Consider the following 25,984-nt stretch of genomic DNA (forward strand, 5'->3'; position numbering starts at 1 on the left):
GATTTGTAGGCTTTCTTTTGGATCATGGTTTTCAGGTAGTCCAATAATTCTTAAATTGTCTCTCCTTGAAGTATTTTCCAGGTCTGTTTTTCTGGTAAGATATTTCAGTTTCTCTTCTATTTTTTCATGTTTTTGATTTTATTTTATTTCTTGATGTCTCATGGAATAAATAGCATCCACTTGCCTAATTCCAATTTTAAGAAATTATTTTCTTCATTGGCCTTTTTTACCCCCTGTTCCATCGGTCAATTCTGTTTTATAAGGAATTATTTTTTTCCTTCAGTGATTTTTTTTTTTTACTTTCCTTTCGGTGTTTGCTTTTTAAAATTCTTCTCTTCAGTTGATTTTTGTATCTGTTTTATTATTTGACCTATTCTGTTTTTTAAAGGTGTTATTCAGTTCTTTTTTTTTGGTGCCTCTTTTACTAGGTTGTCAACTCTTTCTTACATCACTTTCATTATTTTCCCCCACTTTTTCCTCTGCCTCTTTTATTTGATTTAAGAAATCTTTTTTGAGCTTTTCCTGGACTGGGATCAATATTTGTTCATTTTTCCAGCTTTTTTTTTTTTTAACTTTTAACTTCATTGCTAAAGTTGGGCTCTTCTGAGATGGAGGAAGCGCTACCCTAAGCTTCATTTTTTTTTTTTTTTTTGGTACTGTTGTGTTCAGAGCTAGTTCTGGGGGTTTGTAAGTTTCATTTCTTTCAAGACAGTATGTTCTAAGGAGAGGTGTAGTCACTGTTCTGCAAGCCTGTGCTCTGGCCTGTGAGTGACCACAAGTACTCTTTTCTGCCTTTGAACTGTTCAGGGTCCCTGCACCTACTAGTGTTCTTCCTCTTCCTCCCCTGGGACTGTGACCCAGAACCACATATGGGCAGTGCAATAGAGCCCTCCACCCAGTGCCAGCAAAGAGTCTCCTGACTAGTTTTCTGCCCCCCTTACCCTCTGTGGGCTGAGAGCTCCCAAAGCTGTTGCTGCTAATTCAGTCATCCCCAAAGCCTGTTCCCGTTTACTGGGGTGTTGCCTGCATAACCTGCATGGGACTACCCTCCACTCTCACCTTGGTGAGACAAACCTTTTTTTTTTTTTTTTTTTGGAGGGGGCAAGACAGGGCAGTTGGGGTTAAGTGACTAGCCCAAGGTCATACAGCTAGTAAGTGTGTCAAGTGTCTGAGGCCAGATTTGAACTCAGGTCCTCCTGACTCTGGGACCAGTGTTCTACTCACTGTGCCACCTAGGTGCCCTGAGACAGACCTTTCTTGATGATCTTCTATGTTGTCTTGGGCTGGAAAATTGTCTTACCTCTCCTTTTTTGGTTTTGCTGCTCCAGAATTCATTTTGAGGAGTTATTTTAATGTTGTTTCGAGGGGAATTTGGGAGGACTCAGGTGAGTACCTGCCTTTATTCTGCCCTCTAACATCAAAATTGTTGAAGGAAAAATTAAAATGAATTACAGGAGGAAATAGACATGTAAAACTATTCTGGTGTAGGACATCAATTTACTTTTCTCAGACCTAGACACATCTAACCTTAAATAAGAAAGGAATTAAGGAGGTGAATAAAATTTTAGGAAAGTTAGATATGATAAACCTTTAGAAAATATTGAAAGAAACATACATTTTTTCCAGTTGCATGTGGCACCTTCATAAAAGTTAAACATTTCTAAAAAACCTCATATACATGTATAAAAACCTCACAGACAAATGCAGAAATATTAAATATGCCTTTTTGAGACCATAATTCAATAAAAATTTCATTTGATAAAAGGTTATGGAAACTAAATAATTTAATTCTAAAGAACGAGTTTTTCAAAGATCAAATCATAGTGCCAGTTAATAATTTCATTGAAGGTAACAACGAGACAGTATATCAAAACTTGTGGGAAGCAGCCAAAGCAGTGGTTAACAGAAAATTTCTATCTTTAAATGCTTATATCAGTAAAAGAGGGAAAGAGCTGGTCAATGAATTGGGCATGCAACTTACACCAGTGAAGCCTCAGATCCTAAAGCAAAATACCAGAGGCAGTTACCTGGAACCTGGGCTACCCTGGGATGATCTTCAGGTCACAACGGGAGGAGGAGGTTGTGGTGGTGATCACCATTTGTCAACTGGGCCTATGCAACCTTTGATATTTTTTTTTGGTCATTCTATCTTAGATACCCTTACAATGAGAGAGTTAGTTCTTGTCGAACATTTCATTGTTCCTGGTTTCCTTCTTTACTGTTATATGAGGTCCACTTGGCTTTCTCAGTGATGGGCAAGTGGACTTTATGGAATACTTTTTGGTGGGCTGGTCTTGTTTTTAAGTTAATTCATCACTCCTTCATTCTTATATGGGTAGATGATACATACAGCTTTTCCAAACTTTATTATCAATAGGGGTCTTAGAAGGAATCTACTTAGACAATAGACCTGAGTCTTATATGGGTAGATGATACATACAGCTTTTCCAAACTTTATTATCAATAGGGGTCTTAGAAGGAATCTACTTAGACAATAGACCTGAGTATCATTCCATCATGTTAGGATGATTTAAAAAAGCATGGGAAAATGAGAAATAGGGATTCATCAGGAGTGCAAAAAGGAGAGGAAGAAGTAGGTAGATTTTCTCCCACAAATGAGTCATATGGGGAATAGTTTATGTAGTGGCGGGAGGGGAGGGAAGAGGGCAACACTGGAGTCTCACTCTCATCTAAACTGCTTCAAGGAGGGAAGAATAGCCATGTGCGCGCGCACACACACACACTCTGAGGTACAGTCATTCAGCTTACCCAACAAGTCTTCTTAATCCCACACAGGTGAGGAAAGGAAGGCTCAAAGAGGGTCAAAAAGAACATTGGATGATGAGTCAGAGGATGTTGGTTGAATCTTAGCTCTATCGGTAGGTCATGCTCCACTGGGCTTGATTTTCATTGTGTGTACGTAAGGGTGATGGAAGTTAGAAATATACAGGGAGGGCCTTTTCACTGTCTATCTTCTGACCTGGCCTTTAGTCATGTGGAGCAGGAATTCAAAAGCCACATCTCCTTACACTTAAGTCCAGAGTTCTTTTGTGTTATCTCATGCTGCTTCTCGCCACTCTATAATGTTATTGAAGAGGGCACTGGACTCTCTGTGTTTCAGACTTAGTGACTGAAAGTTACCTAAGCTTCATGTACTTCAGTTACCTTATCTGTGAAGTGAAGGTAATGTCTCTAGTACTGCCTCCTAAGGCTATTGCAAGCATCAGATAAAATAGTGTATGTAAAGTACTTTGTAAGCTTCATATAAATGTTAGCAGTTATTATTATTCTTGAAAGGATACTTAGATAAAGCTTATAGTGTGTAAAATATAAATTGACTGTTGTATAATGACAGTGAGGGGATACCTTATATGTGGTAAAATTCTAGAAAAGTGGAACATCCCAGAGAATCCATCTCAAGTGCTGTGTATAAATGTTATGTAAGATATATTTCCTAATCATGGAACTGATGGCTTGCTATTCCAGGAAAGTATTAGACTGATATTAATATAGTGATTAACATATTACCTAAAAGACATATTTGTGTAATTGTAGTTGTCTCTTATGAAAAGCAACAAAAGACTTGAGTACATCTCCTCAAGATTTCAGAAAGCTAATACCCAGTTACTTCTGCCCATATGAATCACATGCATCCACCAAGGCCCATCTCTTCTGCAAATTCCACTCTCACTCTTTACAGGCCCCCAGAAACCTCTCTCTTCTTAAATACTATAAAACTTATTTTCTACTTTTTGGACTTTTATTTTATATTTCATTATATTGTTATTTATTTTTCTTTGTACATACATTGTCTTTCCAACCAGGTTGTAAATTCTTTGAATAAAGTTGCTGTGTTTTAAGCTTCTTTATATACGCAATAACACCTTCACAATGTTACATGCCTCAATAAATTTGCCTCTTTATTAAAGTCCCTGGCAGTTGTCTCACTTTATATAATAGCATTATTCCTTTAAAGTTTATATATGAACATTTAAAAAAGTCATTTCCCATTGCTTTTCATTATAATTTCAGATAATATCCTCTCTCACAGTCATCTTCTATTTGCCATTATTTAATTTGAGTAGCTTTTCCTTATCCCAACCTGATTGAAGATGAATTTAAATGTATTATTGCTAAAATTGGTGATCATGATCCTTCATAACCCAACAGGTTTTTATCTATTATTTCTAACATCCAATCCAGTACTCTGTGTCAGCCAGAGAGCAATATACTTTTCTCATGACTAATTTTCGCTTGCTCATGATGTTTTGTAGTGACCTTCCTCTCCCCATTTCCCAAATTGAAAGTTCTTTAAGGTCCAATTGGATACTTTCTACCTTTGTGACCTTGAGACACTTCAATTTGCTGAACCTTAGTCTCTTCATTTATTTAATGAGAGTTGAACTGTATCTCTAAGGCTTTCTCCAATTTAGACCCTCTGAGGACAGGAATTCCTGAGAGCTTTTGCATTTGCTCCCACTATACCTAGCATTGTTTCATGTACCAAGTAGGCTTTTAAATGCTTGTTGATTGAATTAGGAAACTAGTGACATACTTCTAGGTGGGGGTGGACTTAGAGGTAGACTTATGGGCTCGAAGAGAATGGAAAATTTGGGTTGGACTAGATGACTCCTGAAGTCCTGACACTTTGAGATTCTGAGAAAATTCATGGAACAGCTTATTGTGAGGCATTGTGTGGGGTGTCCAAGGAGGACTAGCACATCTGGTGTGAGTTTGCTGAGCTCTTTCCAGGGCTGCTCATCTACTTTTGATTTCTACCTAGCAATCAACTCTCACTTGTGGTTCTAAGAAGCATGTCCAGTGGCCACACCCCAGCAAATTGTCTTGGTAGGTGGACTAAACCAGGTTGAGGGTAACCAGTGGGTCTCATATCTGTTGTTTGTTAGGGGCTGTTTACTCCAAGCTTGTGAAGACTTCTCTCAACACTGTGAATGGATGAAAACAAATTTTTCCCATAGCCATGAAGGTGGCTGAAGCAGGCACTGTGGTGCACTTAGAACTTGGTCAGGCATGGAAGATGCCAGGGCCATTCACTTTGAGTACTCTGGGAGGGGGTTAGGCTGATGGCTTTGTGCAAGTCTGCCTCATTTAAATCCAGTTCACCCGTCAGTCAACCTCCTGATGTCATTGATCCCCTTCAAAAACAAAGGACAAACAACAGCAAAACAATGGTGAAACTTCGATTTGAAAAAAAGACCAATAAAAGGTTTCTGGAGAGTACTGGGGGTCTGGCAAGTTGAAGTTATCATGAGTTTGTCGTGTGTCCAGTTGATTTTTTTTTCTCTTTTATTTCTTAAATAATAACTTGGATTTTGTTGGTTGTGGAGGATGGGCAAAGGATTGAGGGATTCTAGGATTCTAAAAATGTCTTTGAAAAGACTGCTAAACAGTGGTCCAGGCCACATGAAGAGGCAAAAGAGGGAGGGGAACAAATGGACTTTGTGGTCAGTCAGAAAAGAGAAATTTTAGGGTTTCTGTCTTTGAGGCAGAATCATGATAGGTGTATTTGTATGACCGAAATGGAGTAGAGATTATAAAGATTGTGGTTGAGGTCAAAGGTGAGGGTGAACTGTTTAGGGATAGGTTTTAATGGTTATTTTTTTTTAAGTTTCATACTATTTAGAACAGGAAGGAACATGAGAGAGCATCTTGCCAACTCCTTCATATTTTGGATAAGGAAACTGAGGCTTATAGAGGTTAAATGACTTGCCCCAGGTCACAGAAGTCAGAAGGTATTTGAACCCAGGTGATCTGATGTCAAATTCAGCATTCTTTCCACTGTGGTCTCATGACATGTGGCAGTTCTAGCTAAACTAATCTCACTTTTGCAGTAATTCCTGATTAAGTTCAGTTTTGGTGTTTCCTTCACCAATACAATTAATAACCTATCCATGTTTCATCCTGGGTGATTCTTGTTCCTGTTCTTCCATAAGTCATCCAAACCATCCATAACAAATTGCTAGAGGCCTTTTGGGGCTTCTTACGTGGTATAGTGCAATACTTGGGCTGTCAACCTATTGTGCTTCACATTTACCATACAAGTGCTTACAAGTTTCCTAAATGACATGCTGTAAGCCACTTCTTGCTCATAAGCTGGCCACTAGAATTAAATGTAGGGTTTCTTAGCTTGGGCTCTTCAGATCCTTAAGGGATCATGAAGAGATTTCAGAGGGTCCATGACCTTGGATGGAGGAAAAATAACTTTTATATCAATAAAAATAATTTTCTTTGTTATTTTATTTTATTCATTTAAAAACATTGAGGAGGGTTAAAATGTTCAATGTTAAAATGTTAAAAATATTTGAGAAGGGTTATCAGACTACCAGCCAAGAGGTGCATGTCACAAAAAAGTTGAATACCTCTTGCTTAATGAGTCCCATTTTGACCATTTTGTCTGTTCAGATATTGGTGATGATGAGCTCTTGATTATTTAAAAGGTTGTTAGGCAAGCTTTTCACTTGATCTAAGTTTTTTTTCTGTAGCATTTCTACTGTTGAATGAAGAATACTATATTTAATGTTTTATCAGCACTTTCATTCACATGCTTTTCTAGTATACTATAAAAATGTTCTTGAACTGGACCTAACAGTAAAGTATAACTGCTAGAAATAAATGTATTGTAAAGTCTCATTTTTAAAAGAATTTAATTTCTAATATTTCAGCATGTTCTTGAATCTTCACTTAACTGTAATTTTAATATATAAACAAGTCAAATACCTTATTTCCTTTCTTGAGTCCCCCAATTTTTTTTCACTTTTAAAATTATGAATGTTTTCAAGGTAGTGTTTTTGTAATTAAAATATTTTTTATTTGCTTACTACCTTTCTATTTGTGAGGCTTAGTTGGAGAATAACATGTCATGTTTCAATTTTAATGGAGAAAAATTTACCCGGGATATTGGTTTAAATTGGTTTAATTGGTTTAAGAATGTTAAGAATCAAAGTTCACAGAAAAAGGTGAAATATTACAAGATGACTTCCTATTCCTTGGTTCTAAACTGATATTTAGCCTAATTAAGACTTAAATAATTGTAGTTGTCATTAGTGGAATAGAAAATTTTTAATGGATTAGATGGCTTCTTCGACTTATTGCTTTCCAAATCAGAACTAGCTGAATAGTTCAGATTCTTAGAATCTCTCATCCTCCTGTTATAATGAGAACTCCAACATAATGTAGGACAGATTCTATTTGGTTTGGAGAATGTTGCCCTAGGGTATACTGTCAGATTTTTCTGTACTAAAAATTATGTTATCCTCTTTAGTGGTGCTCAGAAGTAGGACATAATCATAAAGAAGTATAAACAGAACTAAAATATTAGTTATTTCTAATAGCAGTATAGGATGGGCAAAGACCAAAGGTGTTAAACACTGGAGAGGTACTGTGAAATTTCATTTATAAATTGCAGGAGGAATAATTAAATTTACTGAAATATCTAAAATAGTCCTGGAACTTCAACCAGAAGTTAAAAAACGTCTTCCTCATGTTTTTGAGGACAATATTTTGCAGTTTTCCTCATAACTGCATAACAGTTAAATCCATAGACTTCTTCTCTAGTGAAAAGACTTTGCTGAAAGGTAACTGATACTTTGGAGACTTTCCGTGTTATAAAACTAGAAGAGTAGAAGGAGAAAGAAGCAATTTTGGTTTTTCTAAGGAAGGTTAACTAGCTTTCCACCAGTCGCATAAATTTGCAAATAACCTGCTCTTTTTAATCTGCTTATATAGTCAGGCGGAATTGAATTATAATAGTGCTCAAGTTGCAGTTTTTTCTTCCTCAAATTCTCCTCATTCTTTTATAAAACTTGAGATGTGGCACCCTGACTTGGAGTTACATCAGATCTAAGTCTGAAGGTCAGATAAATTCTGCTGTGGTACAAAAAAAAAAAAGGTGTAAGGTGACAAATTCCCTGAGCCCTAGTTTTCAAGCAAAGGTAAGGAGCCGTTTCAAATTTTCTCCCTTATGCGATGAAATTAGATCTCATTGGCATCTGTGCCCAAGGAAAATTTGTTTGGGTCAAGTTGAAGGTTTTCTTTTCTTTTTACTAGTAACATTATAATTTTGGTTTGCTTTTAGAACTCAGAGTAGAGATAAAGCAGGTATAAATGTTACCTTATTTTCTCAATAGGATATTGTGCTTGTCTTGTACCACAATAAGTCACAAATAAAAATTTCTTTATCATAATGTGTTATTTAGATACCTTAATTGTTCCCTCATTAAAAGGACTCTAGATTTTAAAATAGTGTCTTTAGGTCTAAAGCATGTGTTCAAATAGTATTGTTTATTCTACTAACCTCTACTACATGTTTATGTACCATGCTTGGTGCTGGCAGTAAAAAAGACAAACATGAAATAGTTCCTACTTTCAGGGAGCTTTTATTCTTTTGTGAGGTAAAGGCACATGTAAGTATATTCAGAATAAGTACAAGAGTATATTCAGAATAAGCACAAAAAAGTACAAAGTAAGATGGTTTAGGGATGGCTAACACTTTTGAGAGTGGAGGGAATCAAGAAAAATTTCATGTGCAAAGTAGCACTTGAATTGAGGTTGGAAGGAAGGAAGTGATTCTAAGAGGGGAAGGTGAGGAGGGATCCCCAAATAGCCTGATTTTTAAAAAGACATAAGAACGTGGACTGAGCAAGAGTGAAGCTTAGAGGTCCTCTAGTCTGTCTCCCTTTTTTTGTAGGCTAGGAAATTGAGATCCAGAAAGCAAAAATGACTTCTTGTGGTTACACAGATACAAGTGGTAGAGCTGGAATTTTAACAGTTTTTCTGATTCCAAATCCAAAGTACTTTACATGGAATCACAGGAAGGAGGTCTCCCTGCCTCCCATGTTCAATTTTTTTTCCCCCTTGGAATAAGAATAGGTCCTCTTCTGTCCTGTATCTTCCTGTCTTTGCCCTGGAATAAGGATGATGAAACTTTTTGCATTCTCATATAACACTGATAGTTGAACATAAACTGCCCCACAAACATTTCTTTCTAGTTATGCAGAAATAATTTGAAATATATCCCCATCCTCCCCCACCCCAATTCTCCCCCATCTTCCTTTGTCAATTTTCTGGTTCATGGTTCTTCAAGAGAAACTGGGATTTGCAATGGCGGATATGTTTTTGGAGTCATGAACAGTTTTAGACTGAATGAGATTACTTCAGGTTTTTTTTTTAATGCTTATAGATCTGAATGAGATTCATTTTGGTGTTGCCTCATTTTAAATGAAATGTAATATATTGAAGTGTAAGTCTAATTTTGCCTGGCTTTCAAACTAGGTTTAGGAAGCACTGGGCTGGAGGTGAATGAGTGCTGGCTTGGAGAATGGAAGACATGCTATGGACCTGGCTTCCAATAAATAGTTTCTTGACTTAGGGTGAGTTACTTTATCTCTTTAGACACAGTTTCTTCATCTGTAAAATGAAAGGGATTAGACCAGATGATGGGCACAGGAGCCCTGATAGTAGCACCGCTCTACAGACCGCTGGTCTTGCTTCCAACTCAGCCCTTCACAGCCAAGCCGTCATCCAGGTAAATAACCCTGGTGGAGAAGGAGTCCTTGCAGTTGTCATTCAGAGGCCTGTCTTCTGTGGAGAATGGGTCAGGAATCCTAAAGCCGGTGTAGCTGAGAGATGGTAGAGAAAGGAAGTAGGAGCCTGCGTCCAAGAGCCTTGAGAATAACAGTGATTCCAGTGTAGTGCCCTCAGCCAGCGCCTTGGAAGCAGTCCCTGTGGAGATGCTCCTGAGGTTCTGCAGCTACAGCTAGTGACAGAAAAAGCCGGAAAAGAAGGTTTTTGCCACTGAAGTCCTCAACACTGTCAATGGTTCAACATAAAAAACTAATATTTTATCAGTGAAAATAATATTACTAAAGAGGCATTAACATCTGGTTTGCCAGTGCACCTGGAGGATCCAGGTAACACCTTTCATATGCGTTAGCGCGTGAGCTTCTTGAAAGCAGGGACTCTGGCCTTTCCGTTTTCGGAGCTCAGTGCGGTTGTTTTTACATAGTAATAAATGCGTCCTTCATCCCTCTGTCCGTTCATGCAGCATAATGCCGTGCGCAAAGGGATGCATTTGTAGCGCCGCAATGCTTGCAGACCTTGTTTGAGTTTCACAGACCACCTTGTGAGTGGAGTACTTGTAGTATTCATTTTACTGATGAAGAGACTGAGGCTCAGAGGTTAAGGGACTTGTTCATGATCACCCCAGGTCTCTCCTAACCACTCTCTAATGGAAGAATAAGGCTTGGAGACAGGAGACCTAGGTTTGAATACATGTGGGCGGGTCATTTAACCCATAATTTCATTATATGAAAGAGGGAATAATGCTTGCCAGGGTTGTTTTGAGGAAAATGTTTTATAATCCTTTAAATTCTATATTCATATCTCTGTTGTTATTATGGAAAGGTTTCTTTTGAGAAGAAATAGAAAATAGCTTATATATAGGAATCTTTAAAACTCAACCAAAAAGAAATGACATTGGAAATTATTTCATGAATATTTTATTTTGTGTGAGGGAAGTTGTGTTGGAAGTTTTTTGTTACAGGGATACTGAGTGGGGTGTCTTAGTAATTGAGGAGTTTGGTATCCAAGTCATCACCACCTAAAAGTGCCTTTGTACACAGCAGGTGTAGGAAGTAATCAATGTTCTATTTACCAAGTCATTTCCTAATTTTGGATTCTTCCTCCTGTATGTCTTCTTTCTTTGTTGAATAAGTATGATTGTCTTTAGACTTTACAACCCAGAATTTTGACACTGATAGCATGTTTGATAATTCAGTGAATAAGTCTTTTATAGTCTCTTCCTTAATTCTGTATATTCATTTCAACTGAAATCTCTTATTGCTCATTATTACTGCTTATTTATACCTCTGTGAGGAGGAAAATTGGGGAAGTAGAAAAAGTAAAACTAAAATCTTTTAAATATTATTTGTTTAGAAGTTTATCAATATCAACTACGTATTATGATGGGCAAGCCAGCAATAACTTGCCTGAAATACACAAGCCATTTTACCAAGTCTGTTTATTGCAAAGCAAAAAAACAAAAGAACTTGAAGAAGACTTTCTTTTGAAATAACTATTATTATTTGATAGAGTCGTGGCCTAGGGGAAAGAACTCTGAGCTTGCATTGGGTTGAGTCTTACTTCTACCATTTATTTTGCTTTGAGACTTCCAGTGGAGTATAGGGAGGGGAAGATTGGTTCATTACTACTTACCCAAGGTCTCACAGATAACATGTAGGAGCCAAAATTTGAACCTGGGTCCTCTGATCAAAAACTCAATGCTCTTTCCACTGTATTATGTTGTCTTGTCCCCCCCCCCCCCCTCTCTCTCTGTAGGGGGGAAGGCAGGACAATTGGGGTTAAGTGACTTGCCCAAGGTCACACAGCTAGTAAGTGTGTCAGGTGTCTGAGGCCAGATTTGAACTCAGGTCTTCCTGACTCCAGAGCCGGTGCTCTACTGACTGTGCCACCTAGCTGCCCTTCTCTCCTCTCTTTTAGGAACTGTTCCTTTATATCTAGACTGTCTCCTTGAAACTTCCACTTACTGCTCCTAGTTTTGGCCTGTGGGAAACAGAACAAGTCCTTTCCTTTTTCCATACGAAAGCCATCTGTATATTTCACATATTATCAGTCAGTGCCAATGTCCTCATTCCCCTCATCTAATCCTCATATGGCATTATTAATAACCTTGGCCATCCCAGATGCCCACCTGAATTCTTTTAAGCTTCTCAGTCTCCTTCCTAAAAAGTGGTATGTAAAACTGAACAAAATACAGAACACAATACAGTAGGACTATTGGCTCTCTGGCTCTGGACACTGTGCTTCTCAATTCTGCCTAAGATTTCATTACTGTTTTTTATTTTTTGGTTGACATATTAAAACTGTTGTTTTTTGTTGAGCTAGCAGTTCAGTTCTACCCCCTTTGCTCCGTATGACCATCCTCCTTTCCATTTGCCATGTAATCTCCTTTCTGAGTTCATGGTCTCCCGTCCTTCTGGGTTACCAATTCCCCATTGGAGCTCTGGTTTACTTCCTCTTGAGGCAGGTTAAGACACATCACCAATTTTCCCCAATTCAAATCCGTAAAAAGGTCCCTATCTTCTGTCATAAACAAGATATGGAAGTTCTTTAATCAGAGGACCCTCTCCTCATTGGGTTATGAGCTTCCCTTTCATCTCCCCAGTTTGTCTTTTTTTTTTTGCCATCTCTCCTGTTCACTTCCTTACCAAGAGACTTTTAGGAGTCATTTTTCCTTAGCTGTTCACTCATAAACTTGATAGGAGCATATCACACATATCACTCTATCTTCTATATTCCCTGTCCGTATTTATACAATCATGAAGTACATTGATTAACCTGTAAAGGGCTTATTAGTGTTAGTCCATGATATTTCAGGCTTGCTTTTCTACCATTACTTTTCCATTTCTTTAAATTGTGCTTTTATTTTTATCATCATGGTGCTTTAAAAGAAATTCTCCTGATAATCTTTTTTTTAAACACTTATGTAAATCTTTTTTTTTTTTTTTAAGATAATCTCTAGGGATGGAATTATTTCCTGGGTGGTTGTACTTAATAGTTTTTTTTGTTTGCAAGTTAAATAATTTTTTGCATGCCACTTTTTTTTTTCTAATGGATCATCTCATAGTACTCTTTTATCTAGCTTTCACCTTTTTTCATTGATTATTGGGCCCAAGTTTGAAGAATATGTAATTTTGAGTTGTATCTTGAACTCTTTTACTCTGTGGAATAATATATTCTACTTCCTTCTGTGGCTTCTAGTGGGTACAGAATAATCTTGTATTATTCAGATTTCTTTTGCATTATGTTTTGTTTGAAGGTCTTTTTCTTGACTACTTGCAGAATTTATTATTTGCCATCAAAATTGTTAAATTATCCACTACATATCTTGGGGTTTAATGTGTGTGGTTTTATTCTGGATATGAGCTATGTTTTATTTTGGTTTTGACTTATATTTTGTTTTCTGGTTTTGAAAGTTCTTGGCAATTTTCTTTTGTTATTTCATATCATTTCCTGCATTTTGGAGTTTAGGTTTTTTGACATGTTTTGTTCTTTTTGGAGACCTATAATCCTTAACTTATCTCTTTACATCCTCTCTTTGAGGTCGGTGTTTTTTGCTTATGTAGGATCATGTGTTCTTTTAATATTTTTGCCACTTTCTTCTATATTACCCTTTCACTGGAAATTTTTCTAATCTGTTGATATTTCTGCCTTGAAGGCATTAATTTCTGAATCTTTTTTCTCGTCTGACTTCTCTTTTGTTTTTCATTTCTCTTTTGATGTAATCTGGAATATCTTGTTCTGTGAGCTTTTGGAATGCCATAGGTTTTTGTTTTTCACTAGACTTTGGCTCAGTTTCTTTTGTACTGTAATATTTGAGAGAACTTTGCTGTTTCTTGGGGAGTGCAGTACTTTATACTGGGGGATGTCTACTCTGAGCATGTGAAAACATTCCCTGGCAAAATGGGCAGATGAGAATATTTTTTTCCAACTGCCATGAAGGTGGTTGAAGTGGGCTCTGTAGAGCACTTAGTGCTTGGTTAGACATTGAAGATGCCAAGATCATCCATTGCGTCCTGGGACATCACCAGTACTGACTTTTGTCTTGTCACTGGACTTCAGTGACTCTGGAAGAGAGGGCAAGGCTGACAACTTTGTGCAACTCTGCCTCACTTAAATCTAATAAACATGCAAGTCCTGTGATGTCATTGGTCCTCTTCAAAAACAAGGGATAAACAGCAACAACTTTATACTCATCTTTCTTCCTAATTTTAGTATCCTCTCTTGATTTGTCAGCTTGTACTCAAGGTTTTTAGTTTAATTTCCTTCTTTTCTCATCTTTAATATTTTAGCCTTTTTTCTTATTCCTTTGGGGATAAACTTTAAAGCTGGTCCAAACTCCCACATTGGAAGATCTCCTTTTCACTGGCCTTGGATCTCTAAAAGGATAGGGCTGGTCTCAGTGTTTGTCCTCTCGCAGGCCTATTGTAGCCACTCATACTAGCCCTCTGCCCTAGTTTCTTCACTGGTTCATGTGCTTTATGTAGCCTTTTTTCTCCGAGTATTGAGGGAATTTTTTCTTTGGATCCCAGTACTTAGCAGAAAGTCTTTCATGTAGTCCTTAATAAATTTTGGAATTGAATAAAATATTTGAAAGTTTGTAGCTGCAGAATGCTTGGAAAAAATCACAGACCTCATGGATATCCTCCCTGCCACTTGGGGGAAAAAAAGAAAGAAGAAGGAAAAAGGTGATCAAGAAAACATGCTTCATTGGAATAGCTTTCAGAAAGCCAGAGTTACTTACCTCTGTTCTAGGACGAGGCATCAGAATAGACTTTAGTGGAGACGCCATATCATTACGAGAGCATTTAAAAAAGATTCAGACTTTCTCTCAGAAAATTTCCAAGAGTGCCTTCACTACTTACAGTCTTCTTATTCTGACAAAGATCTTGATTCCTTGACATCTAATAAATTTAGTAGTAGAATTTAAACTGGGGGGCTAATCTATTTATGCAACTTGCTAGCCATTCCTTTTGCTTCTTATGAAATTAGAAAAAAAGAGAAACCACCCAGTTGATCTAATTATATCATATTCTGAGAACAAAGCACAGAGGTAACTGTCTAATCTTCTGTGACCAAAAAAATCCTGTTTGTTGGTCATACCCTTGATCTTGCCATCACCCACAAGTGTTCGACTTCCATGTGCATGAATTTTGAAATTCTTTTATCTGATCATAATCTGTTGTCATCTCACCTTTCCTTTCCACCCTTCCTGTTCTTCATCTTCATTATGACTTCTAGTCCCCTTGCCCGTAAGTTCTTTCCCAGTCAGTAAGTTCCAACACCCTTGCATTGGTTACACTGATGCAAACCCCATCTGGATCCTTTGGTGAATTAATTCTACTCTAAACTGCTCTCTAGGTTTTCGTGATACTCGCCGTCTCCTGTGTCCTGGCTCTCCTATCAGTTTAACTATTTCTTTCTAATATCCTTTGCTGGATTTTCATTTAGATCATGCCTACAATCATTTGTCTCCCAAACTTCTGTCCTGGACTCTTCTCTTTTCCCTCTGTACTATTTCATTTGCTGAAATCAGCTCCCAGGGGTTCAGTTATCGTCTCTATGCTAATGATTCTCAGATCTATTTGTTTATCCCTAATCTCTTTCCTGATGTACAGTCTCACAACTCCAGCTGTTTATTGGACATATTGAACTATGCATTTCAAACTGAATGTCTCACTGACGTGTCCAACTGAACTCATTATCTTTCTCCCTAAACCTTCCTTTCTTCCTAAATTTCCTATAATTCCACTGTCTTTCCAGTTACCAGGATCACAATCTTAGTTTCATCCTTGAATCCTCATTTTCTCAAGGTTAGTATCATGCTAGGCAACGTAGCAGTAGTTTACTTTGTCTGGAATGTAAAATATGTTAAGAAGAGAAACATTAAGCAAGACTCGATCCAGATAGTAGAGATCATTTAACATCAAGCCTAACATTTTTATACTTTGTCCTTAGAGCAATAGGTGGGCCATTGAAATGTTTAAAATGTTATCAGACATGCTTTAAAAAAAGGGTTCTCCTCCCAGCTGTGAGAGAAAGACAATGCTGAGAGATCAGTTTGGTGACTATTGTAATACTACTGAGGTAGTAAGGGAGAGTTGGGATTGAGGTGCACAAGATACAGTGGAGAATTACAGACCAATTTCATTTATGACTATCAATGCACTGATATTAAATAAAATCTTAGCAAAAGACTAGCAATATATTAAAAAAATTATTCACAGTGACCCATATGAAGTTCTATCATGGTTCCAAAAATGGATCAACTAACTAGTTTAGTTTCCTACTTGTTAGAAGTTTGCTTCAAATGATTGAAGGAACTTAAATACAGTGATGAAGAGGGAAATTAGCAGAGCCAAGAAAACAATATACAGACTGACTATGACAATGTTAAAGGAAAGAATAACAACCACAAAACAACTGAAAATGAATTTACAGAATTACTCAGAAGATGCCCCAAAGAAGAAATGTGAGAAGATACTTTCTCTTTCCTTCCTTTGCAGAAATAGGAATTCCATGGGGGTAGAACATTGCATATATTTTGAGATTTTTTTCAATGCATTATTTTTTTCTGAATTTTTTCCTTTTTTCTCTGTTAAAAAATTATTGTATGGATGATTATTTGGGAGGTGGAAGGAGAAAGATAGTGAAAGAAATTTGGGAAATGTAAAAACAAAAGATAAGATAGGGGAAAATTCTCTGACCTTCAGTTTCCTCATCCATTGTTTGGACCAGATGATCTCTAAGGCCCTGAAATTCTTTTTGTTTTTATATACAGACATTTCTAAAATCCCAGAAATGAGCAAAAAAGAGCCCAGTCTGCCAAAACAGGTCACAAAGTTCATACATAAAATAGAATATGTATTCTATTCATAAGAAAGTCCATCAGGTCTCTTACTTGCCTTGCTTTAGCAGTAGACTATAAACCTACCCAACTTGTCTATATTTCAGCACCACAGCAGATTAGAAGAGGAAGGTATACTGCTAGAGGTGTGCACTGATAACATAAAGTGACAGCTAACAAGGAGATAGAACTTGAATTATAAGGAAGTGGACAGAAGCCAAAAAGGAGGAGTCTCATGCCATTTGGGCCACAGCATATCATTTCTATATTGATCTGGTACCATCAATAAAATTATTTTGTTATATAACACATTAGGATTAAGATAGAAATGGATACATAATTTTAGCAAAATTTTCAACTAAATTTGTGGAAATTATGTAAAGTTCATTTAGGAGTCAGTCTTCCATTATACAGAAATTTCTTGGTGCATCTATTGAAAACTTAATGCATTCCATCAAATGAGAAATTATTATATGGCAGAACTTCAAAGATACTCTGTAGTGAACTCTTGGTGTATTCTACTGAATTACAAAATGTTTATGGCTACCTGTACCTCTGCTTGGTTAGTGAACATACCTACTAAAAGATAATTAACAATAGTGCTACTTGCCTTCCAGAGAAAGGAGAGAACAGTGGGTGATCTTAGATCTTAGCAGGGAGTCACCAAAAAGGTAAGATTTAAGCTAGAATTTGAAGGACACGTCATATTTAGATGGACCATACGATCATAGATTTAGAGCTAGAAGGGCTCAGAAGCCGTTTAGGCCAATCATCTGATTTTTGCCAGTGAGGAAGCTGAGATTGAAGTATGTCAAATAATAACACTGAATAACCCCGAACTTCTGACTCTAAAACCAATACCCTTTCTGCATAGATTACACACACCTAGCTTTTTACTGCAGGCTACTTTTACAGCTGAGGTCACTGAATCCCAAAGAGATGTAATGACTTGCCCAAGTTGCTAATTTTCTAATTATTTACCCTGTTAAAATAGCTTTTATATAACACTTTTAAGGTTGGCAAAGCACTTTGTAAATATTCTCTCTTTTTATTCTCGCAACAGCCCTGGAGGTAGGTACTATTGGTATCCTTGTTTTATAAATGAGGAAACTGAGGTGACAGAGGTAAAGTGTTTTGCCCAACTTTACACAACTAAAAAGTGTCTAAGGCTGAATTTGAACTTAGATCTTGCACCCTATCCACTGTACTGTCCAGCTATTACTTATTACCTATAGATATGTCAACTTCTTAAGCAAGGATTCTTATATCCATTCCTCACACTATACTATTTTAATACCTTGTACACAGTAGATAATAAATGTTAGTTGACTGATTTATACATACTTATGATCATTTCGGGTTTCAAGAGACTACACCAAGAGTTAATTAGTCATATGTAATCTTTTAATTCAAAGTTTGTGTCTTAGTGACCAAGCAGTCTAGTTTAACGTCCACAAAGGAATCCTTGAATCAGTTATTTAAGGAGTGAATATGAAAGATATTAATTTTAAAATGCCTAACAATAGATCATCTCCAAACATTTATCTGGAGTTGCACAGCAGTTAGAGAAAACTTAATTGAAATTTACCTCTCCCATTTTCTCTTTCTTTAGTTTGTTTTACTATTTAGAATAAGAGTCTTAAGACTTCTGTTTGTATGTGAGAGATCAGTACATAAAAAGATGATCCGCTTGTGATTGAAAAATATCACTTATACTAAAGAATTCCTTTCTTTTTAAGTTTCAGGTCTGAGAACAAAACATCTTTGCCCAAAGTGAAGGATGTTTAGGCGATTGGATCAGCTTAAGCCCAGTTCTTCTGACATAGTTGTAGATACATAGAATGGGGTATAGTGGGGAGACTCTGAAACACCAATTGATGTAGGACAGGTTCAGAGATAGTGGGGGGAGGTGAAAGGCATCTTTGTGTTATGTAGTGTGAAGCAAATGGTAATTAGCTCTTCTGTAGCCACTTGTGAGCCACTGTGTATACTAACACTTTCGATTTTGTGTTTTTTTTTTTCCTTTCTCAAAATGTATATGTTCATTTTGCATGGAGAGATGGGAGATAATACCAATGGGAAGTCTGAATCAATAATCACTTTGAAAGCTTGAGTGTTTCATTTTAGGAGGTGGGAGGATGCTTAAAATTAAACTTAACAATTGTAGCCCTTCCAGATTAATACTGAATATGCCAGAATAACTAGTTCCTTTTTTGGTTACAGTTAATATGATTTTTCAAGCTATTTATACCTCTTGGGGGACTCATTTTTGTGAACCTTTTTTCCTTATATAGAAGACCCTAAAATTTATGGTATTCTATTTTGTAGAGATAGTCATTGCTTAATAAATCTGTATTTGGTAATCATTTATTTAGCACTTTATGCACAGTCAGATATTACGAGGGAAGTGTCCGTATGTCTAGAAAAATGTCCTATGCTTGGCAGTGTTTCTGAAAAGGTTCTCATAATGAATACATTAATAATTTTTTGAAAATATACCCAGCTATTTCAAACAAATTTAATAGCACGTATGATACTTGCATTTCTATATTCTTTGAGGTTTGCAAAACACTTTGTATGTTAACCCAATTGATTCTTATGACAACCTTGTAGGGTAGGTGCTGTTATTATCCTCACTTCTCAGGTGAGGAAACTGAGGCAGACATAAGTTAAAGTAACTTGCCTTGAGTCACACGGCTAGTGTCTGGGACATCATTCGAATTTGGTTCTGTCTGTTCTCAAGTCCTATGCTATATTTATTGTGCCTCTGAGTTGCCTAAGTTGTCAAATATTTGTAGGCATTTTTGGAGTTAAGATCATTATTCGTTTGGGACCTGTTTAAAGTGTCATAGATTTAGAGCTAGAATGAACTGTGAAAGTCATGTAGCCTAACCCCTTCATTTTTACAGATAAGGAAACAGCCACAGAGAAATAACTTCCAAGACTACAAAGGTAACATTCAGAATATGAACCAAAGAAGGTTCAATCTCATTTCCAGTTTAGTGCTTTTTCCACTCTGCCATACATCTGCCTACTTACTGTTTATGTAGACATGAGTGTAGTGTGTTAAATATTAGCATGGATCCCAAGTGAGGAAAAGTTGTGCTGAGATTATATGAGAGGAACTATTTTCTTTAATCATATCTGCCCCCAGTGATTTTTCATATAATCACCTTTGCAAATGTATTCAGAAATATCCTTCAGATATTTCCAATACTAACAAATTTTTCTTTTGAACAAATAATATTAAGTACCTACTATCTACAGATTACTTTATTGGGTGGTTAGGCTCATCAGTACAGCTAGGTGGCGCAGTGGATAGATTGCTGGACCTGGAGTCAGAAAGACTCATCTTCCAGAGTTCTAGCATGGCCTCAGATGCTTACCAGCTATGTGACCCTGGGAAAGTCACTTAACCCTATTTGCCTCAGTTTCCTCATCTGTAAAATGACCTGGAGATGGAAGTGGCAAACCACTGCAGTATCTTTGCCAAGAAAACCCCAAGTGGGGTCACAAAGAGTTGGACACAACTGAAATGACTGTACAACGAAGACTCATAGGAAGTCAAATAACTTGCCTTGAAATAGTCATGGTTGAAATAATGTGCATATAGTAATATCTGGGGTGGGAGTGGGGGGACAGAAGAATTTGGAGATGAAATTTGGAATCTTTTCTTTAACAGCCCCTTCTTTAGTTTTCTTTTCCTTAATAACTTTGAATTCAAGCTCTGACAATAGCTTATTCTTTAGAGCAGTGAAGATAATCCCGTAGATTTTCTATCCTTTCCCTAAGCTTAAGGCTAGCTTTGACAGTGCTGACAGTGCTTATCATTTATGTGTGAGTTTGTATTCCTGGACCAAAAAGTTATAGCTACAAGTCAGACGAGCCGTGGATGTCATCCCTACTTCACAATGGGTAGAAGATACAGAGAAGTAGATTTTAGCATAATGTGAATTTCTGCCTCAAACATAATGAATTTATCACCAATGGGAGCCTTTAAACAGGGACTGGATGATTGTTTCGACAAGAGCCTGCTAGGTGGTGTAGTAGGTGTGTGCTGGACTTGGCAGAGTCAGGAAGACTCCAGATCTCGCCTCCCACACTTACTGTGTAACCTGTGGCAAGTTACTTAAGCTCTGTCTGTTTCCTTATCTGTAAAAGGATGATAACAGTAGTTCCTACCTCTCAGGGTTGTTGTGAGGATAAAATGAGAGAATATTTGTAAAGTCTTTTCAGACTTAAAGTGCCATGTAAATGCTAGCTGTTGTTATTATTGTCATAATTATTGTTATTACCATGGTATTATAAAATAGCCATTTATATTGAAGGGTTCTATATAATTTTAGAGTAGAGATTAGTAGAGCAGCCATTAGTAATCCTTTAAGATATGAAGATTCCAACCTCTGCTGTTTGTTATTAGGATGGGCCGTGGGCATTGTGTGTTGTGTTTTCCAGGTCATCTTTTCCAAGAAATTTTGCTTTTACTACAGTTGGAAGAGATCTTAGAGACTATCTAGTGGAAAAAGTACTTTATAAGTATAACACACACACACACACACACACACACACACGCGCGCGCGCGCGCGCACGCATGCACGCACACACGCGCTCACTAATATATACTATATAAGAAGCAGAAGAAGTTTTAGCTACCCCCCACTACCTCCCTCCACTCCCCTTCCATAATACCAGTAAAGCCTAGCTCTGTTACCTTGGACATGCTACTCAACCTTTGGGGAGGATCACTTGTCTCATTTGTAAAAATATCTTGTCTGCTTAAAGGTAGTGTGATGAACTAGGTTGAAGGAACTTGGAGGAAAAGAAAGACTGGCTGAAATAATGCCTGAAGTAGTTGAAAGGCTGCCACCTGCAAGGATTAGACTGATTCTGCTTTGCCCTAGAGGGCTGAACTAGGAACAAAATGTGAAAGATATATACTTCAGGTAAAGAAAGTGTTCTTCCCGAGTAGACTGTTCCAAAAGCGAGATACTGTAGTCTGTTTCTGGGGGTTGTAACTTTTCTGTCATTGGAATTCTTATGTTTGATTGCCATTTACTGAACTAAATGTCATCTGAGTTTCCTTTTAGCTTATGAGGCTGAGAGCAGATGATCATTTGAGGGACTTTTTAGCACTAGAATCTATTACATATATATGCATACATATGTTTGTGTGTTTTATGGTGGGGAAATCACCAATATTGTTTCCTTTTGGAAGTGACTATGGTGCTTTGAAAAGGATGGTAGCAACCTTCATTTTAAAAAATTGTAATATCCACAAGAACTCTATATTAACTTATACATAGTTGTGGTAAATTAAATTCAGGCCATACCAAGAGTTAAAAGAAAAGAATTCTCACTAAGAGGAATACTTTTGAGAGGACTTGGCTGCATAATTAAGGGGTGTATTGTGTGTGTGTGTGCTCGCACACCACTCTCTTTCCCTCACTATACACACTCCATTTATTTCATTGAAATTATGACTTGAGGAGAAAAGTACTATTTGTTAAATGTCTAATTTGTCTCCATGATAGCTTATCTTTTTCTCCTCATCATTTTCAGTATTACTAAACTTAAGTCCATCTTTTCTGCTCTGTAAACTACCTTGAAGTTTTCCTGTAAAGTTTACATATTCTTTAGATGAAGTCATTTTTCATATCCTAGTTTGCTAAAAAATTTGTTTTATAATTCTATAAGTAGCTATAATTATGCAAATGAAGGAAAATGATCATTTTTCCTTTTTAAGTTGGGGGATACTTGGCACAGATATATTTGCCAGTTCAAGACTACAGTATACCCATGGTAGAACTGACAACTAGATCATGCTACTTTCTGTAATAGTCTCCCTATGTCTCCTATTGGAGTTAGAGTTGATTTTCTAATAAATACAAAATGTCGAAAAGTACCCTGTTAGCCTTTTAGCCAATTGATAAGCACTTAAAAGGAAGTGTTGTGGACATATTGGATTTTCAAGACAGCTCATTTACTAGAGAACTGATAAAATTGTCTGTGTCAAGTTGGAAGGAATAAATTTATTTTTCTGTACTTTTAGTTCTGTCCCATTGGAAAGAGATTGAAATAATTTTTGTTTCCTAGCCATTGGGGGTTGTACAGCTTAGGTAAATGTGATTCAGGAAAAGTTCAGATTGTACTATTTTAATTGTTAGCTGTGGGTCATCATGAAAGCCCTAGAGATGTTAAAAAAAAAGTAATATTTTAAGGCCTTTATAAATTTTACAAAAATTTATCTTTTCACCTTACTTTAATTTTTGAGTAATTTTCCCCCTTCCTATCCCAGAGGTTCACAGTTGAAGTCATTCTTTTCTGCTCATTTTGGCATATTTAACATATTGTTTATGTTATATAAAATTTCTAGTTTAATATTCTGGTTTGTGTATATTTATAGCTTTGTGGGGAAATTGAAATATTTTCTAGATTCTGGAATTATGTACTAGAAACATCAGAGCTATGATCTTACACAACTTACCTAAATTAATGTTACTTAGTAAAATACCATAGGAATTTTGTGATCCTTAATTGGTGATGTAAAAGTACTAGAAATGTATTGCCTCAGGACAGATGAAAGTTTTGTAATAATGATGTGACTGTTTTTTACCTACATTTTGTGAATGTGGAAATGTATTGTCTGTCTGTACGCATTGTCACATGCATTTTAAATTTTAGGCTATCATTCTGCTTTTAGTGCAGTATGTCCTCTTCTACATCTGATCCGGCACATTCACCCACCACCCCTTTGATCCCCCACTTATTGGCCATAATGCCCCTAGCTGCATGTCAGATAACTGTGGTTTGTCTATAGTGTCAAAGAAAAAGGATATGGCATCTAGGATGTGGAATTAATGAGTTCAGTATGTCCACTGGCCAAATTCATGTTCTTGCCGCTGAGAGGAGATAATACATAAACACAAAATCTCCTGAATTTCTGGGGTAAGCAAAAGGTGAGGAAAAGAGGGCAGTCAAGTTGATTGAGATGGCCAGCATCTATTTCAGGTATAGTAGCATTGTATAGCATAGCATAGCATAGCATAGCATAGCATAGCATAGCATAGCATAGCATGGCACAATTTGTATTTTAGTATTGTGGTATAGCATAGTAAAGCACAGTTCATTCTTCCAATCTTGTTCTTTTATCTGTGCAGTGTGGCCTACTGGATAGGGCATTCGACCTGAAGTCAGGAGATCTGTTCCTAATTCTTCCACTGATTTGCAGTTTGACTTTGGGCAAGTAAGTTTCTTTGGCTTTCTGTACCTATTTGCTCATGGATAGAATGGGTCTAACAATACCAGTTCATCCATTCCCCACCAACAGAACTTACGAGATTACATCTTCAAAATATTTGGAATCTGGAAAAGTGAATAGTATGCAAAATAATATTTCAAAAATACTTAAAGCAAATTGTTATTGTCATAAGAGAAGTATAGAAAAAATAATATGTCATAACCTTTTTAGTAAATGTGCTATCTATGAAAAGTTGAGCTTAATTTAAATTATCTAGCTCAAATCTTTACAAGTTAATATAGTTGATATTTGTAGGATCAAAACTCACATTTACAACAATATGTGGTAATAAAACCTTTTGTATTTGTTAAATTTTTGGTTATTTACATTATTCACCTAACATCCCAAATACTGAAAATTTTTAAGCTTTATTTTCTACACTGGCTACGGCATATAGATCATATTGAATAAAAATCAAATGGCACAAAATTTGTACATAAAAATGAAATAGAACGTTTTATTTTTTGATCAAGGGAAGTAATCTTTAGTTAGCTTTTCTGTTGTCAAAGTTTTTATGTTACATAACATTTTCTTATGTTGAAAATAAAAGTGAAGTGGAAGAACTCTTGAACTGCTCCAACTCTTCTGGAAAGGAATTTGGAATTTAACCCTGTCATTCTCAAACTATGCATTGACTCAGTGATACCACTGCTAGTCATATACCCCAAAAACATCAGAGAAGAAAAGGACTCATATATTAAAAAATTAAGCAGCACCTTTTATTGTAGCAAGAAATGGAAAACAATGTCTGTGGCCATCACTTAGGGAATGACTGAACAAATTGTGGTATTTCAAGGTAATGTAATGTTTTTGCACTATACAAAGTGGCCAAAGGGATGGATTAAAAAAAAGGGAAAATAACCTGCGAAAATTTGTGTGAACTGATAACTGAATGAAGTGAGCATGAATATAGAATGAGACACTTTCAGATCCTGCCAATGTGTTAAAAATTATCATCATCATCATCATCATTATTATTATTATTTTGCTTTACTTATTTGTTACAAGGGAAGGCTTTTTTGGGGGGGGAAGTTGTGGAGAAAAGTTGGAGGGTAGAAATGGTAATGTCAAAAACAAAAAGAAAAAGAACTTTTAAAAGTACACAAGTGAGAAGAAAGTTCAGAAGCATAGCAGAGTTGGTAATGCCATGCTAAATTTTTTTTTAATTTATTTTTTATTTTTTTATTTTTTAATTTAAATTTATTTATTTAACATATTTGGTTTTCAGCATTGATTTTCACAACAGTTTGAATTACAAATTTTCTCCCCATTTCTACCCTCCCCCCCACTCCAAGATGGCATATATTCTGGTTGCCCTGTTCCCCAGTCAGCCCTCCCCTCTATCACCCCCCCTCCCCTCTCATCCCCTTTTCCCTTCCTTTCTTGTAGGGCAAGATAAATTTCTACGCCCCATTGCCTGTGTATCTTATTTTTTAGTTGCATGCCAAAAACTTTTTTTTTTTGAACATCTGATTTTAAAACTTTGAGTTCCAAATTCTCTCCCCTCTTCCTTTCCCACCCACCCTCCCTAAGAAGTCGAGCAATTCAACCTAGGCTACACATGTATCATCATGTTGTGAAAGGCTAACTACATTTTGCTCCTTCCGAACCCATCCCGCTTTATTGAATTTTCTCCCTTGACCCTGTCCCCTTTCCAAAGTGTTTGTTTTGATTACCTCCACCCTCATCTGCCCTCCCCTCCATCATCCCCCCCCCCTTTTTTTTTTATCTTCCTCCCTCTTCTTTCCTGTGGGGTAAGATACCCAACTGAGTATGTATGGTATTCCCTCCTCAGGCCAAATCTGATGAGAGCAAGGTTCACTCATTCCCCCTCACCTGCCCTCTCCCCTCCTCCCACAGAACTGCTTCCTCTTGCCACCTTTATGCGAGATAATCCATCCCATTCTATCTCTCCCTATCTCCCTCTCTCAGTATGTTGCTCTCTCATCTCTTAATTTCATTTTATTTCTTTTAAATATCTTCCCTTCATCTTCAACTCACCCTGTGTCTGCTCTCTCTTTTACATATATATATATATATATACATACATATATATACACACACATACATACATATACACATAGATATATACATACATACACATTCACTTATATATATATATATACATAAACATATATATATACATATATGCATATTCCCTTCAACTACCCTAATACTGAGGTCTCATGAATCATATACATCATCTTTCCATGTAGGAATGTCAACAAAACAGTTCAACTTTA

General features: G+C 36.6%; 1 protein-coding gene across 2 annotated transcripts in view; it reads left to right on the forward strand.

Annotated features, from left to right (window-relative positions):
- FBXW7 (F-box and WD repeat domain containing 7) overlaps positions 1–25,984 on the forward strand; it is a 274,512-nt gene that overhangs the window by 118,900 nt on the left and 129,628 nt on the right. Inside the window, exon 1 of one of the 2 annotated variants that reach the window (XM_036763821.1) lies at positions 23,608–23,687. The exons of the other annotated variant lie outside the window; for it this stretch is intronic. The gene's annotated coding sequence lies outside the window, so the exon portion shown is untranslated. Of the gene's footprint in view, positions 1–23,607; positions 23,688–25,984 lie in introns of those variants that run through there. 2 annotated transcript variants of the gene reach the window in all.

The sequence above is a fragment of the Trichosurus vulpecula genome, chromosome 6 (genome assembly GCF_011100635.1).
Source record: "Trichosurus vulpecula isolate mTriVul1 chromosome 6, mTriVul1.pri, whole genome shotgun sequence".
NCBI lineage: Eukaryota > Metazoa > Chordata > Mammalia > Diprotodontia > Phalangeridae > Trichosurus > Trichosurus vulpecula.